General features: G+C 41.5%; 1 protein-coding gene and 1 long non-coding RNA gene across 4 annotated transcripts in view; both read right to left on the reverse strand.

Annotated features, from left to right (window-relative positions):
• LOC109422772 (uncharacterized) overlaps positions 1 to 15546 on the reverse strand; it is a 141298-nt gene that overhangs the window by 87893 nt on the left and 37859 nt on the right. The gene's annotated exons all lie outside the window — the stretch shown is intronic.
• LOC134285203 (uncharacterized) lies at positions 729 to 9071 on the reverse strand. The gene is made up of 2 exons (XR_009996206.1): positions 8330 to 9071; positions 729 to 5398 (listed from the first exon to the last, which is right to left on the reverse strand). It is a non-coding gene; the product is annotated as an uncharacterized LOC134285203 (long non-coding RNA).

Below are 15546 nucleotides of genomic sequence, written 5' to 3' on the forward strand. Positions count from 1 at the left end.
ACGAATTTGTAGTGCTCAGGCCATTTCGGTGATCAAGTAGAAGGCTAGTAAACCGTCCTCTAGCACGAACATCAACATGTAAACGTTCTTGTACTGTCTAGTGTACAGTTACCCGAATCACGATGCCCCCCTTAAGATTAGAAAATCCTAGACCAAACACAAGCTATGAAAGCAACTAACGCTGCGAGCAAAAGGCAATCTGCCATAAGAAATGCGATTACAGTCAGGTCTTTTTTACGCGGTTTTCATTTACGCGGCCGCGTAAATGAAAACTCCATATAAAAAAAATTTCATCGTCTTATTTTTGCATGATTCGTCGAGAAATGGTGAGTCTTTTTTTACGCGGTTTTTTGAATTTTTAACTGAGTTTTTTTTTACGCGGTACGTATCCCCCGCGTAAAAAAAAACCTGACTGTACAGGATTGTCTGATGGGCCAAGAACAATCATCAAATCTCGTCTTTCAGGGATTTGACTTCGTTACCTATTTTAAATAACTGGGCACAATTTATGTTTTGTGTTGCATGTTAGTTTGTGATGTATGAATGTTGCGTTTTATGCATTTGTAGTGTTCTATTTAATTTTAGCTGTGTGACGTCATATGTGGAGCCCGATACGGAAACTAAAAATGAGCATTCGTAGGGTTTTGATTATAGTTGTCCGTATTGTGGCGCCCAACTGAACAACCCACGTGCATGTAATAGTTTCCTTTGTTCGTCATTAGTCTATTGTTTAAGTTAGGTAAGTAAACTTAGAGTAGATCAAATATGAGTGTCCACAACAGTTCAGATAGATAAAAGCTAAGTGCTTGGTTGATGGCAATTCTTTGATCGTTGTTAAATGGCGTTAGATCATACCCCTTTTTCAGGATACGCTGGCGTTATTAGTTTTAAGTTAGTCTGGTCTCATTAATTTTATGTTAGTCTGGTGACAATGCCATGTTGAGGTCTGTTCAGCACCAAACAAAATGATCATCGCTGCCACCAATCGACTACTTGATATGATGGTAAAAAGGATTGTTTTATTTTTTTTACAAGAATCGCGATTTTGATTGTGGATTTTTTTTCCGCTGTTACTAGTGATGTGTTACATTTGTTCCCGTAACGTGGGTAGATCACCTTAGAATGGTGCGTTACGGTGTAAGATCTACCACATTCCATCAAATTTTAATCTTGCTATTTTTTGCCTAAAGTGGTAGCATACCAGATTAAAATTTGATGTATTTTGTAATGGTTATTTTTTTATTTATGTTTTGTTTTTAACTGCTAATAAACCTTTATGTTTCAGGAGGATTCAGGTAATTTTATTGTATAATAATACCATGTTTTAAAAAATAGTAACTGTAACGAGCGTATCACTTATGCCTTATTCAGTATATATTACTTAATCCTTTATTCTCTTTTCAGTGAAGAATCTTACCGCCATTCCTGGCGCACTAATCAATATTTTTTAGCAAATCACCGTATACATCACCATATTAATACATGCGAACATGTTTAATTATCTATATCGTTATCTGGAAGCGTTTGGTACGGGAGGTCCACGCATCCTTCTTTCCCCTCGATTTCAAGGTGTAGAATGTTTTCAAATATTGACTATGTTGAAATCTTTCTATTCCTTGGAATCCTCTCTGCGGTACATGCTGCGCAGTTGGCCTGGCCGTTAGACAAGAAAAATGATAGATTTGAAAAGTCTTCATTTTCCAGGATGCATTCAAGTAATGGCTGCGTTAGTGTGAGATTAGATTAGATTACTAGTGATGTGTTACATTTGTAAACTAGTTTTAAGGAATTTTCCATGAATTGCATTTTCCAATTCATAGAAAATTCTTCAATTGTTGCATGGAGTGTGTTACGTATCTTATTTGTTGTGAACATTTTGTCAGTTTTATAAATTACACATTGGTTCGCTGTATACTAAAGCCAACCAGTGCAATTCGTTATCCTAGGATTGGACCTCGTTATCCATTTGGATTACAGGGTACAATTGTTAGTTAATTGAATATTTTCCCATTTCATTTTATTACTGAATAATTGAATATGCCACGATAAGGTTGTGCATGTTTTAGACATTGATTTGAAAATACAATTTCAGTTAAGGACAAACGTCTTAAAATCCCGCTTCAATATTGCATCAAAACTTCAAATGCACAAATCTCAAGTAGCAAGCTTCAAACAACAATGCATTTGATTATTCTGTTCTTGCTCACTTGTAATTAGCTTAAAATAAAAAGCTCAGGTGCGATGATTTTGTTTACGCAGAGATTTGTGCCCTCGAAATCGTGAGTAGGTGCCAAAGTCGGCCATTGTGGCGGCCATTTTGGGATTCTAACAAGTCTGTCCTTAATGGAATTATCACGTAGATAAACAACATAAAGCAGTAAACTTAAAATTATATGTGTTAAATCATGAACGTGGATTAAGTTTTTTGAGAGTTTATGCATCATAAACTATCGTAAACCTTGAAATGATAGCAAATAATTGTAAACATCAATTTTCAGCAGTATCCATCAGACTACGTCAACCCACCACCGGCTAAATAAACTATACCTCACAAATCATTTCGTGGAAATCGTTCACTATGCCGTCCGAACACTATCAAAACTTTATTTCGCCCCTGGTATTCGTGCTAGCTATGACTATACCGCTGAAAGCGACAATATTAAGATTAATCATCACCTACCCCAGCCAGCTGGTAGATAACAATCGTCCGCTGTTGATTGTAGTCGTTCTCTCTTTACGTGGTACCACACAAAAGGCCGCAGTGAACTGACCTTACTGTGATACATATCTCCGAAAGCTCGCAACCGTTGCAAAAAAAAACTTCGTACACATTTACCGCGGCACTCGAAGCACTATACATAGAGACAGCGATAATTAAGCGCTAAACTAGCTCCGCGTTCGGTAAAGTGTGAACTGAGTCAGTCAGAAATTGAGAAAAGTAAACAAACGATGATAGGAAAAGTTTCGACGTTCATTTCAACTAGTCGGGCGGGATGCACTGCGTGAGGTGTATACAATAAACAATTTCAATAGAGAAATCGAAACAATCATCACTAAAATGGCATGATTCAATGAAGAAGTAAAATTGCTCATCGGATTAGATTTGGTTTGAACTAGGTGGAGTTGTAATCCAGTTTCAGAATTGCAGATTGCTAAAATAAACAGTCGATTTCGATTGGTAAAAAAAATCAAGTCATTGACAAGTTTTGTGCAACAATATATTGATCAAACGAATACTATGAAAAAGTATGTAAATCGGATTATAAATTTAAGTAAGTGTAATATTTTAAGTAAGCCATAATCATATTGATCCTAAACACTTTTTTTCTAGCACACAAAGCGTTCGAAATGCAGAATGAATAAACATAAAATGGCAAAGAAATAGATTCGCGAATACGTGTTAGATATCATAAATGCATTTTTTTTTCTATGAAATTTGTGTTCATCCACATTTTGCTTAGTTTGTATATTTGTCGACAGCGTATTTTGATAACTACGTCAGATTTTCTAGAGGATCAAGAACTCTTCTGAAATCAAACGCTTATGGAAATTGCATTGCGGAATTCTTAACCCTTTATAAGGCCGAGAGAACCAGGCACGGAATTCACTCGTTCTACATTGGAATATAAAGTACATGTAGTGTAATGAACAAAAACGTTTTTGTTTTCAAAAAATTCGGTGGTCGATTTTGTATGTAATTTCAACTTTTTGTCAACAAAGTTTAAAATGTTGTTATTTTGTGATGCGTTAATCAATCATGCTGATTTTTTGACAGGTTATTGCCCTAACATTCATGAGTTACTTGTGTGGATTTGAACTCGATTGGTCAATTATTTTGGACGTAATGCCCATTTATTATAGTACATTTTTTCAAAAGGCTGAGTTTCTAATAATAATGAAGCAATCAAGTTGAAAGTGTGTCCGCAAGTAAAAGGAACATAGGCCTTTCATTCCCAATCATTTGATTTTCAATTCGCTCACCATAACAGAATTTCGAGCTTATAAACCTTCATGCACTCAAAAATGGATGTTTTTGGAGAGACATTTTGTTCTAAAAAGCCCATTCATATTTGTTATGGCTCAAAAAAATCATGAGTGTTCACAAAGGCCTAATGTGTCCATCAGTTAAAACAGAAGTTGTAAAAATTTTCTAAACGAACGGAAAAAAATATGTGTATAAGATGGCAATATAGTTGCCACTGCCTTATAAAGGGTTAAAGTGCATTTGTCATGAGGCATGCTTTGGTTTTGTAAAAACAGACCAGAAAACCCACAGTAAAATTTCAGTAATGAAATAAAATAGTTTTTCCCAAACTTCTCTTATAGTAGAATCGAATTTTATTCGACAACATAGTTATACGCAACCGCATGGGAATCACAACGTAACAAAAGAATTCGATTACCCACACAAAAGGTAAACATACAATTATGCACGATAAAAATCGAAAGTAATACCCCTACACCGATTTGGCCGGATTTCCCATCCATCCCCATTAGTATCGTGTGCCGTCCGTCTTGTCTTCCACCGAAAGAAAGTGAAATTTTGCTTCCTCCTCATTTCTATTTGCCGGCTGATACTGTTAACCAAAATTTACGGGAAGCGTCAATATGCGAATGAGCCGAAAATAATTTAACATGCCGGTTGTTTTTTTTTGTGTTTGTTTGTTTTGCTGCGTGAATGAGTTGAATTTACATTGTACACTTAATCGAACCAGATTTGCTCTGAAAGTGAAATTGAAACCTGCGCTTTGCGGTGAATGCATAAATTTAGATTCGATGCGTGTGATTTGCGGTGAAAGTCCACTGCCAATCTGTACCGTAGTATCGATTTGGGCTCCATTATTCTGGTGCATTAAATTTCATGTATCCTTTTTGATATTCGGGAAATCTCTTATTATCTTTTTTTTTGAGTAATGCATTAAGATAAAAACCACGTGGTATTATGCATCATATTCTATGCATTATTTTATACTCCTGTGTTTTGAAAACTTCTCTACTGTCGGGATTCGTCAGAGTAACGTAAGCGACATTGACAATTTTGGCTATTGTGCATCAAACTCTTAATCGCTCTCTAGTATCATTATAGAAATGCTAGATTACGACTAGTTCGTTCATCGCCCAAATTTAAGCTGGTATGCATAGTTAGTATAAGGGATAACTCATTTACTTCCGTTTCGGCGTTTCCAAAAAACAGACATTTGGAATTTACTTTAAAATCATTCATGAAAACAGGCATTCAATGGAAATGGTACTATGTAGAAAAGCTAAATGAAATTAAAACTGACTCACTAGCCTCGTTTTCTACGAATTTCTATCGCTAAATCGTGCTAATACTAATTCGCTGGAAGTACGCACCGGGAACTCCAACTTCTTCTCATTGTGTCTTTACTAGCACAGTCTAAGGCTGTGACCATAGTGGGTAAGGTGAGATGCGATCGGATGCGATAAGTTATGAGATGAGAAGAGGGATGTTTGATAGGCCATAGTGCATGAGGTTTTCAATGAGGGTGCGCATGTTGATTTCACATCCTTTTTCGCCTATTTCGTGCGCATCATCGACTCGCGTGATTTGATCGAAGAAGTCGCTTGTATGTTGAAGCGCTTCTTTGGATGTGGGTAGTGAAATGATCGTTTCATCTTTAAGGGCGGAAAGATAAAATGCACCCGCTTTTTGTTTTGCGCGGGCCGTTTTTCTATTTGCTATAACTTAGTCAGTTTTGATCCTGTTGCAATAGCAAAAACCGACCAGTTAAAAAAAATCTTGTGTAACTGTACAAGATTGAGATTATTGAATCAATTATTTGAGAAAAGAATGTATAACATGTAGTTATATCCGCGTGAGCGATGTCTCTATGTATACACATATTTTAACTTTCCGCACTGGGCTATCTGAGTGTTGATTTCAATTTAAATTAATATGAGACTGTTATACTGATTTTCGGCATTAAAACATTACTTGATTGTGCTGACCTCGGCAAAAACAAACAAAAATTCGGCAAGTAAGTATTATTGGGTATAGGTTTTTTTAAAACAAAATTTTCGGCGATATCTACGAGAAAAGATGTCTCTAATAAGTACACAATATTCATCATAAGGACTGTATCGTTTATTAAGAGTACACCTGTGAAGCCCTGTATTAAAAAGACTAAGTCTTATTTTGACAACTGCTGTGTGTTTATGTGTTGCTAGCGTTGTAAACAAAAGATAACCTTCATTAAAAGTTAAAGTTTTTCCTCAAGTGGAGCAACGTGAGTGTTTACGGATGAGAAGCGAAAATCGATTGTGACCAGGTAGGGAATCGCGCCACTTGGGCGGTGGCTTCTATATTCGTCTGTTTTCCACTATAACTCAGTCAAATTTGAGCCAATTGACACAACTTTAGGAATATGGTGAGATAGGTATAGTATTTACCCATGTACAACTTTTCAAGTCAATTGGTTCAAAATTGACTGAGTTATAGTGGAAAACAGACGAATATAGAAGCCACCGCCTAAGTGGCGCGATACCCTACTGCTATGAAAAATGATTATCGCTAAGAAAATTAGCAAAAATTGGAGGTGTTAGCGTTTTTTTCTGTCCAAAATGCTGTCAAACGATTCGGTATGCATAACACACTGATAGACTCACCCGGACGCGACAGAAAACCAGATGCGTCCAAGTCAAATTTGGGCAGCAAAATTTGCAAAATCTTCAAAAGAAAAAAGGAGGTATTCATCATAGATTGCGCAAAAAAGAGTGGAACGAACGGTATGGTATTGGTATGGTTCAGCGCGCCAAAGAGCGTAATTCCCTGAAGACTTACCCAAAACAGAAATGTCCAAAAAACAGTCAAATTCTGGCGGATTATGTGAAAACTGGGGCTCGGAAAATGTACGACGATGTTTTGAGCAAAAATTACATGTGCATAATCATGGATGATGAAACGTATGTCATATTGGACAACAAGGCACTTCCAGGGGCACAGTTTTTCACTATGAAGCGTGGCACTGTTGTTCCGAATTTAGAGAAATCGATTTTTTGCAAAAAAGTTGGGAAAATGTATTAGTTTGGCCAGCAATTTGTAAAAGTGGTATGAAATCGTCACCTTTCTTCACCATCCCAAGTATGAACGTCGAAACATACTGGAATGCCTCCAGAAACCAATTCTGCCACTCATCTGAAAGCACAAAGGTCCTACATTATTTTGATCGGATTTGGCATCCTGCCACTATGCGCGTGGCACCTTTGACTGGTATGAAGAAAACAATGTCCAATTTGTAGAAAAGGCAATGAACCCTTCAAATTGCCCGCAAATTAGGCACATTAAAAAGCATTTGGCTTTGATGAAAGGGAAACTACGGCAAAATGATATAGGAGCAGAGGACGTCATCAAATACAAGAAAAACTGGACCAACCCAAGCAGAGCCATCGACGGAACGGTTGTCCAAAACCTTATGAAGAATACCAAGAAGAAGGTGCGAGAGCTGGCAAGATCCACAAAAAATTAAATATAAAATGATACCATGGGCTTTTCTGATGATCAATAAACAATGTAATTGAATTTAATTTGCAAAACAAATAAAACATTTTCAGATACAGCTATTTTCAGGTGTACTCATAATGAAAGATACAGTCCTTATATTAGATAAAAGAGTATCAATCGAAATTGATGTCATACTCTTTTCGTTAAGGGATCTAGTTTTGCCTGACAAAAAAAGCAGAACTTTTCAATAAGAATCCTTTTAGCAATTAAGTTGAATAACATAAAACCTTAAACTTTCTAACTTGCACATGAATAACATGCACTGAACAAACGACCATATCAAACATTGATCACTTGATTCAAATCTCGAACAGAGAAAATAAAATGTTTTCTTATACACATATAATAACAAAATTATGCTGTAAAAAACTTAAACGATTTGATGGAATACTATTTTATATGCAATTAAATATGTTATTTTACATGGTGATCGATAGACAGTATGATAAATTTTTATTACGTCTGGTCCATCAAAATGCATGTCATGTGAAAAAACATTGGGTTATGTTTAAAAACAACAACATATTAACGCATTTTATATTACCTACTAGCATTCCCAACACATTAAATCCGCATTGCTTTACATACATAACGAGCGCAGTCATAAAATCCATACCCGACAAGCATTCTCTTGCGTTCTCTTGCGTTCACATGCGTCGAAGCAGCTCCATCGCATCTCCGCACTCATCGCAACTCATCTACTATGTACGGTTCATGCGTTCTGCATATAGTTTCCACAGAGTGTGCTTTGACGCTTATCCGATCTCTTATCTCTTCGCATCGCACCTTAGCCACTATGTGCTCAACGTAAAGCATTGCAAGGGAAACGTGCGCGCCAGTTTTACGAGCATTGACGAAGACGACAACGACGACGAGACGACGACGACGACGACATCGACAGTGCGAAGATGATCTCTTCCCTTCCTCTCAAGCGAATCGTCATAATGGGAAAATGCAATAAAAAACAAACTCACAATAAATAAAACCCCCCCTGCTGCTAAATCAGTCAGCACTTGTTGGAGCTTTAAAGGGGGAGTATGAACAAAAAAATGCAAAAACAAACAAACCCAGTCAGCAGCAGCGTTGAGCCGATTGTCAGGAAGTTCATACTTTCGTGCACAGTGAGTAAATCAGATGATGATGATGATGGTGGTGGGCTGCATAGAGTGTACAATCCGAAGGGGGTTTCGACGGAGTGGACACATCGAGAATAGATCAATACCAGAGCATCTTCTCAGAGAACTGTTTGAGTTACGGCATATCTCGTAAACGTCTGAAACAGTCCCGTAAGGAACTTTGTTATTTTTTTTATAAAAATTCAAAAGTTCTTTCGAGTTAAATCTTACGAAATTTTGTTATTTTACGGCTGAAATAATTATGGTATTCGAAAAATGTGTTTGAATCTTTGTGAAGCTATTTTCAAAAATGGGGTATGTTAACCAAAAGAGGACCGTTTAGTAGCTGACATTTGCTCTGATTAAAACAAAAAGTTTTATATCCTGATCGAGGCCGCGTTGCCAGACGAGGACGAGCTCGATGAGGCCCCTCTATAGAGCACTGCTGGAGTACAGTGAAAGCAGCCATCAACGACGCAGGCGAGAGCTCCATCGGCTACGTGGAACGGAATCGACGGAACGAATGGTTCGACGAAGAATGCATAACGGTTTCTGAGGAGAAGAACGCATCGCGGGCGGTAATGCTGCAGAAAGTGACCCGACAGAATTTGGAACATTACAAACAGAAGCGGAAACAGCAGACCCGCCTCTTTCGGAAGAAAAAGCGCCGCCTGGAAGAAGCGGAAAGCGAAGAAATGGAACTGCTGTGCCGATCCCAAGAAACATGGAAGTTCTACCAAAAGCTCAACGCATCCCGCAACTGCTTCGTGCCGCGAGCCGAAATGTGCAGGGATAAGGACGGCGGTCTCTTGACGAACGGACTTGAGGTGATCGAAAGGTGGGAGCAGCACTTCGATCAGCACCTGAATGCCGTGGAGACGTAGGCACAGGAGACCACGGCAACGGAGGAAACGACGATGCCAGTGCAGCGGAGGATGGAAATAAACCAACTCCCACGCTGAGGGAAGATAAGGATGCCATTCATCAGCTGAAAACCAACAAAGCAGCTGGTAAGGATGGTATCGTAGCTGAACTCATGAAGATGGGCCCAGAAAAGTTGGCCACCTGTCTGCATCGGCTGATAGTCAGGATCTGGGAAACCGAACAGCTACCGGAGGAGTGGAAGGAAGGGCGACCATTTGAAATGTGAGAACTTCAGAGCGATCACTATTTTGTACACTGTCTACAAAATGCTATCCCAGATTAGGGATGTAGTACCGGTAGTATCGGTACCGAAAATCCCGGTATTACCGACTAATTTTTGGTATCGAAATACCGGTACTGACTGAGCCTTGGTACCGGTACTTTCGGTACTGGGAATTCCCTCCCAAAGTGTTGAAATCCGTCCATTAGTATAGCCAAAATGCAATGGAAATAAATGGAAACATGCAAAACCAAGTACTATGACAAACAAACGTTCCATATATGGAACCTTTCTGCAAATCTTGGATATCGTAGTCATGATTGATTTGTTGAATGTTGGAAATGGATTTACTAGGAAAAATCAGTTCAATTTTCTTCTGTAAATCAGCAGCTGCCTGTCTGCTTTTGCTATATGTAAGGTTGTTCCTGTTTTACTTTAGAGTGCTAGCTAAACAGTAGCTCTACAAACAGTTTCATACAATTATTTTTTTTCTATATTTATTCAATTTAGACTTTCATAGTTAGATTTTATGACATCCCTGAAAACCGGAACTCAGAAATATCTGGTAAATGGTAATTTTTATTGTACAAAATACTTACTCTTCATTTTAGCGAAAATTTTCCAGTACCGGTATTTTACCGGTACTACCGGTACTGTAAGTCTCAGTACCGAAATACCGGTACTCACCAAAAGTGGTCGGTACTGCGACCCCTATCCCAGATCCTCTTCCGATGTCTGTCCCCTAAAACGAATGAGTTCGTGGGAAGTTATCAAACCGGCTTCATCGACGGCCAATCAACAACGGACCAGTCCTTCACCGTTCGGCAAATCCTCCAGAAATGCCGTGAATACCAGGTCCCAACGCATCACCTGTTCATCGACTTCAAAGCGGCATACGACAGTATCGACCGCACAGTGCTATGGAAAATCATGAAGGAAAACGGTTTTCCTGTAAAGCTGACTAGACTGATTAAAGCAACGATGGACGGTGTGCAGAACTGCGTAAGGATTTCAGGTGAACTATACAGTTCATTCGAATCTCGCCGGGGACTGCGACAAGAAGATTGACTCTCATGCCTACTCTTCAACATTGCTCTGGAAGGTGTGATGCGACGAGCCGGGCTCAACAGTCGGGGAACGATTGTCACAAAATTCGGCCAAATTGTGTGCTTTGCGGCAAGGATGGAGAACACTCACTTGCAGTTTTCTCAGCTCAGAAGCGTGCAATCAAGAAACGATGTATGGACGACTTTTGCCTAGTAGTTTTGCCGAAAACTTTGCCGAATAGAGTGGGGGTCGCCCACGCATACCGAAGTCGTGAGGGAGCTGCGAAGGCAACTCCCGGTTTAAAGCATTGTTACGACTTTGGGATTCGTGTGCGACCTCTACTCTATTCAGCAAAGTTCTAGACAAAACACAAGGCAAAAATCGCCCATACATCGTTTTTTGATTGCACGCTTCTAAGCTGAGAAAACTGTAAGTGAGTGTAACTCTTTGCTAGTGAGTGTTCCCATCCCTGCTTTGCGGACGAAATGAACATTATCTTCGGATCATTTGAACGATGGCAGAGCTGTACACTTGCCTGAAACGCGAAGCAGCAAAGGTCGGACTGGTGGTAAATGCCTAAAAAACAAAGTACATGGTGGTAGGCGGAACCTAACACGACTGGGTCCGTCTGGGTAGTAATGTTACGATGGACGGGGATACCTTCGAGGTGACAACAGCGAGGTACAAAACGCTAATAAGATCAGTGGTCCTCTATATACCTACACGAAACATGGACCATGCTCGAGGAGGACCTGCAAGCACTCGGCGAATTTCAGCTTATCGCCGATCATGACCCCCAATTGCTTCAGTGAGCGCTTAGAGTTGATGGTGCACTCGCCTTTGGTAACCACTACCTGTTGCTCAGACTTGCGGTTGTTTACCACCACTACCTCCGTTTTGTGGTGCGCGAGTGCCAACTGTTTCGACCTCATCCAGTCCTCCACTATGCCAGTTAGAGTATGTGAACTCCAAAGGGATCAATATTCTAAATATCGACCGTACCTAACTATGGAAAGCTATTGCCGAAAACGACTTTCCGAGGCAGCAGAAAGTACAGTCCCGGGGCTGAATCTCCGTTAAGGAGAAGCGAGGAGGCAGGAGTGGAAAGCTGCGCACGCAGCTCCAGCGTGGGAGCACTGATCCATTCCCCGGCTAGCCTGCTTGTGGAGATATTGGACAGAGCGTGGTTGATGAGGGCCATCAACCAAAAGCGAGAAAAGCTGTCTGTGATCGAGGTGGCTGAGCAGCAGCTTGACAAGATCATCGACTTTGCGTCCACGAAGTCCGACATAAGTGAGGACCTGAAAACTACCCTGTTGCGACTTCGTAAGTCGATGGACAAAACCAAGCAATATCATGTTAGAGTCGTGAAAACTACAGCAGCGGCGGAACCGGCGAAAATAAAGGATACGAAGTCTACCCAAACGGAGGCCTTTCGCTTTCGCAGGAAGTCCAGGAAGGTGCGGCGGAAGCGACTGCTTGTGATAAGCACTCGCAGAAACGGGTGAGGCAGTCTTCAGGTGAGGAGCTGTCCGGCGGTGCCCGTAAGGCTAGGCAAACACTAATCCCGAAGGTCGGCAGTAGTCGGACCCCGAAAAGGCTGGCCCGTCCCGGATGGATAGGAACAGGGAGTTGCGACCGTTGTAGGGTCCTCAGCAACCACAAAGTATCAAGGGGAGGACCTCCCTTGGACGAAAGTCGAGCGAACGAGGAAGAAGAAAAACCCCCAGGTCGAAGAGATCAGGGACGCCAATCCAAGAAGGCGTAATAGAGTAGGTGCCAAGCAGGAGAAAGGCGACGCGCTCGTCACCAAGACCGAACAGTCTATGTATTCGAACGTCTTTAAGGCGATGCTTTAAGCTTGTGCATCTGGGAGCCGACGTGCGCAGTAGCAGACGTACTCGTACGGGAAAAATGATCCTAGAGCTGAAGCGCGACAAGGAACGCAAAGACGCCGTCTACAAAAGTTTGATGAAAGAGGTTCTTGGCGAAGGGGTAGAGGTGAGGAAAACCTAGACGAGGTCACCGAAGCAGAAAAATTCATCACGGCACTGCGGCAACAGTCAACCCATTTATCTGATTTGTATCGGGAAATCCGTGAACAACAGGCACCCAACGGGTGGTCCAACTTTCCCGGCCTTCAAGAAAGCCGCATTGAACAAATTACAGTGCAGGTAACGCAGTTGAACCTGAACCATTTTGACACTGCTCAGCAACTGCTTTGTCAGGCGGTTTCTGAGTGGGAGACGGATATCGCCATCATAGCGGACCCATACTGAGTACCCGGCGGCAACGGCAATTGGGTCACGGTTGGGTCCAGAAAAATGGCGGCGACATGGACGTCGATTAAACATCCTGTCCAGGAGTTGGTGTCTACTACCTATGAGGGCTTCGTGGTCGCCAAAGTAAACGGGGCCTTCTTCTGTAGCTGTTATGTGCCTTCGCGGTGGCCGATCGAGCAGTTCACGCAGATGCTGGACTGTATGATGACTGTGCTATTAGGGCGAAGGCCGGTGGTATTAGCGGATGACTTCAATGTCTGGGCCGTGGAATGGTGGAGCTGTTTCACGAACCAGCGTGGTCAGATCCTACTAGAGACACTGGTCATACTAGATGTCGACCTGGCTAATGTCGGTACCGAGAGTACTTTTAGTCGGAACGATGCGAAGTCGATTATTGACGTTACTTCTAGCCTAACAAGTAGTTCGTGCTGGAGAATAGACGATAGCTACTGGTGATCGCTGTCAGGCGGTTCGCTACAGTATCAATTACAACAACAACAGGCAGCGGGTAGAGGAAGAGGCGGCTAGGCCAAGGCCAAACCCTCGCAGGTGTAAGACATCATACTTCGACGAAGGGTATTTAGGGATGCGCTCCGCCGTGAGCAAAACCTACTTGGTTTACACGGCGACGAGCTGGTAGCGGTGCTCTCGCGTGCGTACGATGCGTCCATGCCTAAGCGAGTCCCCCTAGAAATGAGAGACCACCGACTCACTGGAGGACTCAAGCGAAAACGGACCTACGCTGCGCCTGCCTATGGGCTAGGCGGCGGATGCAGCAAGCACGATCTGAGGTAGAGTGAAACGAAAAAAAAAGCCGCTCTGAAGACCGAGATAAGATTCGGGGTAATGGCTTTCAGTCTGTGGCAATTCAAAACGGATTCTTATGTTTTCATCCGACGTTTCGGACACATTTATTGTGCCTTCTTCTTAGGAATTAACAAAGTCCCGTTTTGTCGTTAAGGGCCTGCAGCATAGGCACCTCTGTCAGCCCACGGTTTGAACGAAGTGGGCGAATTGTCGGAACATAAGTTGACACTTCGAAGCGCTCCGTCAAACATTTGGGTGTGATGATCGACGACAAGCTTACCTTCGGTAGCCACGTTGATTACGCCTGCAAAAGAACCTCCACAGCTATAGTGGCACTGTCCCGGATGACGTCTAATAATTCTGCGGTGCATGCCAGTGAGTGCAAGCTTTTGGCTAGTGTCGCTACATCCAGACTAAGGTATGGCCCAGCTTGGGGCACGGCGCAAAGTACCAAAAGCTACCGTGGTAAGCTGGAACTTACTTATAGGCTAATGTGCCTGAGGGTTGCAAGTGCGTACCGTACCGTATCACACGATGCACTCTGCGTCATCATTTGTATGGTGATCCCGAGGGTATATGGGTTAACAGGCGCAATGCAAAAGTAACATTTCACCTGACTCAGATCCTTTCAGGTCATGGCTGCTTCCGACATGTTTTAGTCATGCGGTTTCTCCCGAATGTCCGGTTTGTGTTGGTTCAGAGAAAACGACGCAATACGTTTTGTTCATGTGGCCGCGTTTTCGCACAATGCGTAACCGCGTACTTGCCACACAACCCCGGACAATTTTGGGATGAGTTTGGCTGGAATGTCGTTTCAACGGCTATCACCCACCATTCAATCCTGCCAAAATATGATATTGAAAAAAATATTTAGAAAAAGCTGGAGATTAGGATTTTAGAAATTGTTCGATAAGATGGTTATTTTATATCATTCTCATCTTTTATCATGTTTTTCAATTCACCACACAATGTGTTCTTACAATGCAGAAGGCAGTACACTGTAAAGTTATCAGCACAGCTTCCTCCTACCCCCGATGAGTATTTTAAAATATGTTGAAAACTGTATCGTCATGAATCGTAAACTTTCTCATATTGTATTGGATCGCGCCGCTTAAGAAGCCGAGCACGATAACGACAAAGTTTCTAAAGAACAAGTAAGCATACACTTTGTTCAAATTTTGTTAAGAGATAGTTTCTGATCACAGGCGGAAGCACACCCGGTATCTGCTACCTCTTACCTGCTTCACAGACACACAATCTTTCTCGTGAAGCACTAGGTTTTCCATCTTTCAAGTCGGCAAGCAATTCCACGTTTACTCCAAACATTAATGTACCGTGTATAAAGACACTTTCGACGCTATTAGAGTTTGTAACTCTCACACGTGTGTGTACAGTACAGAAGCACAGAGAGCAATTCGTATTGCAGGATGTTTATTTATTTACCTAGCGCATGTCGTTGAGTGCATTTCGGAGTTACACTGAAAAGTTTCTTTTCAGTTGAATGATGAAAAAATGAGACAAATCGAAATCCGAGAAAGAGGAGGCAATGAAACAGTGAAAATATTGATATACTGCATATAGTGTTGCTTGCTACCACGATGCGTTCAAGTTCAATCATCCGTAGGAAAC

The sequence above is a fragment of the Aedes albopictus genome, chromosome 1 (genome assembly GCF_035046485.1).
Source record: "Aedes albopictus strain Foshan chromosome 1, AalbF5, whole genome shotgun sequence".
NCBI classification, from domain to species: Eukaryota; Metazoa; Arthropoda; class Insecta; order Diptera; family Culicidae; genus Aedes; species Aedes albopictus.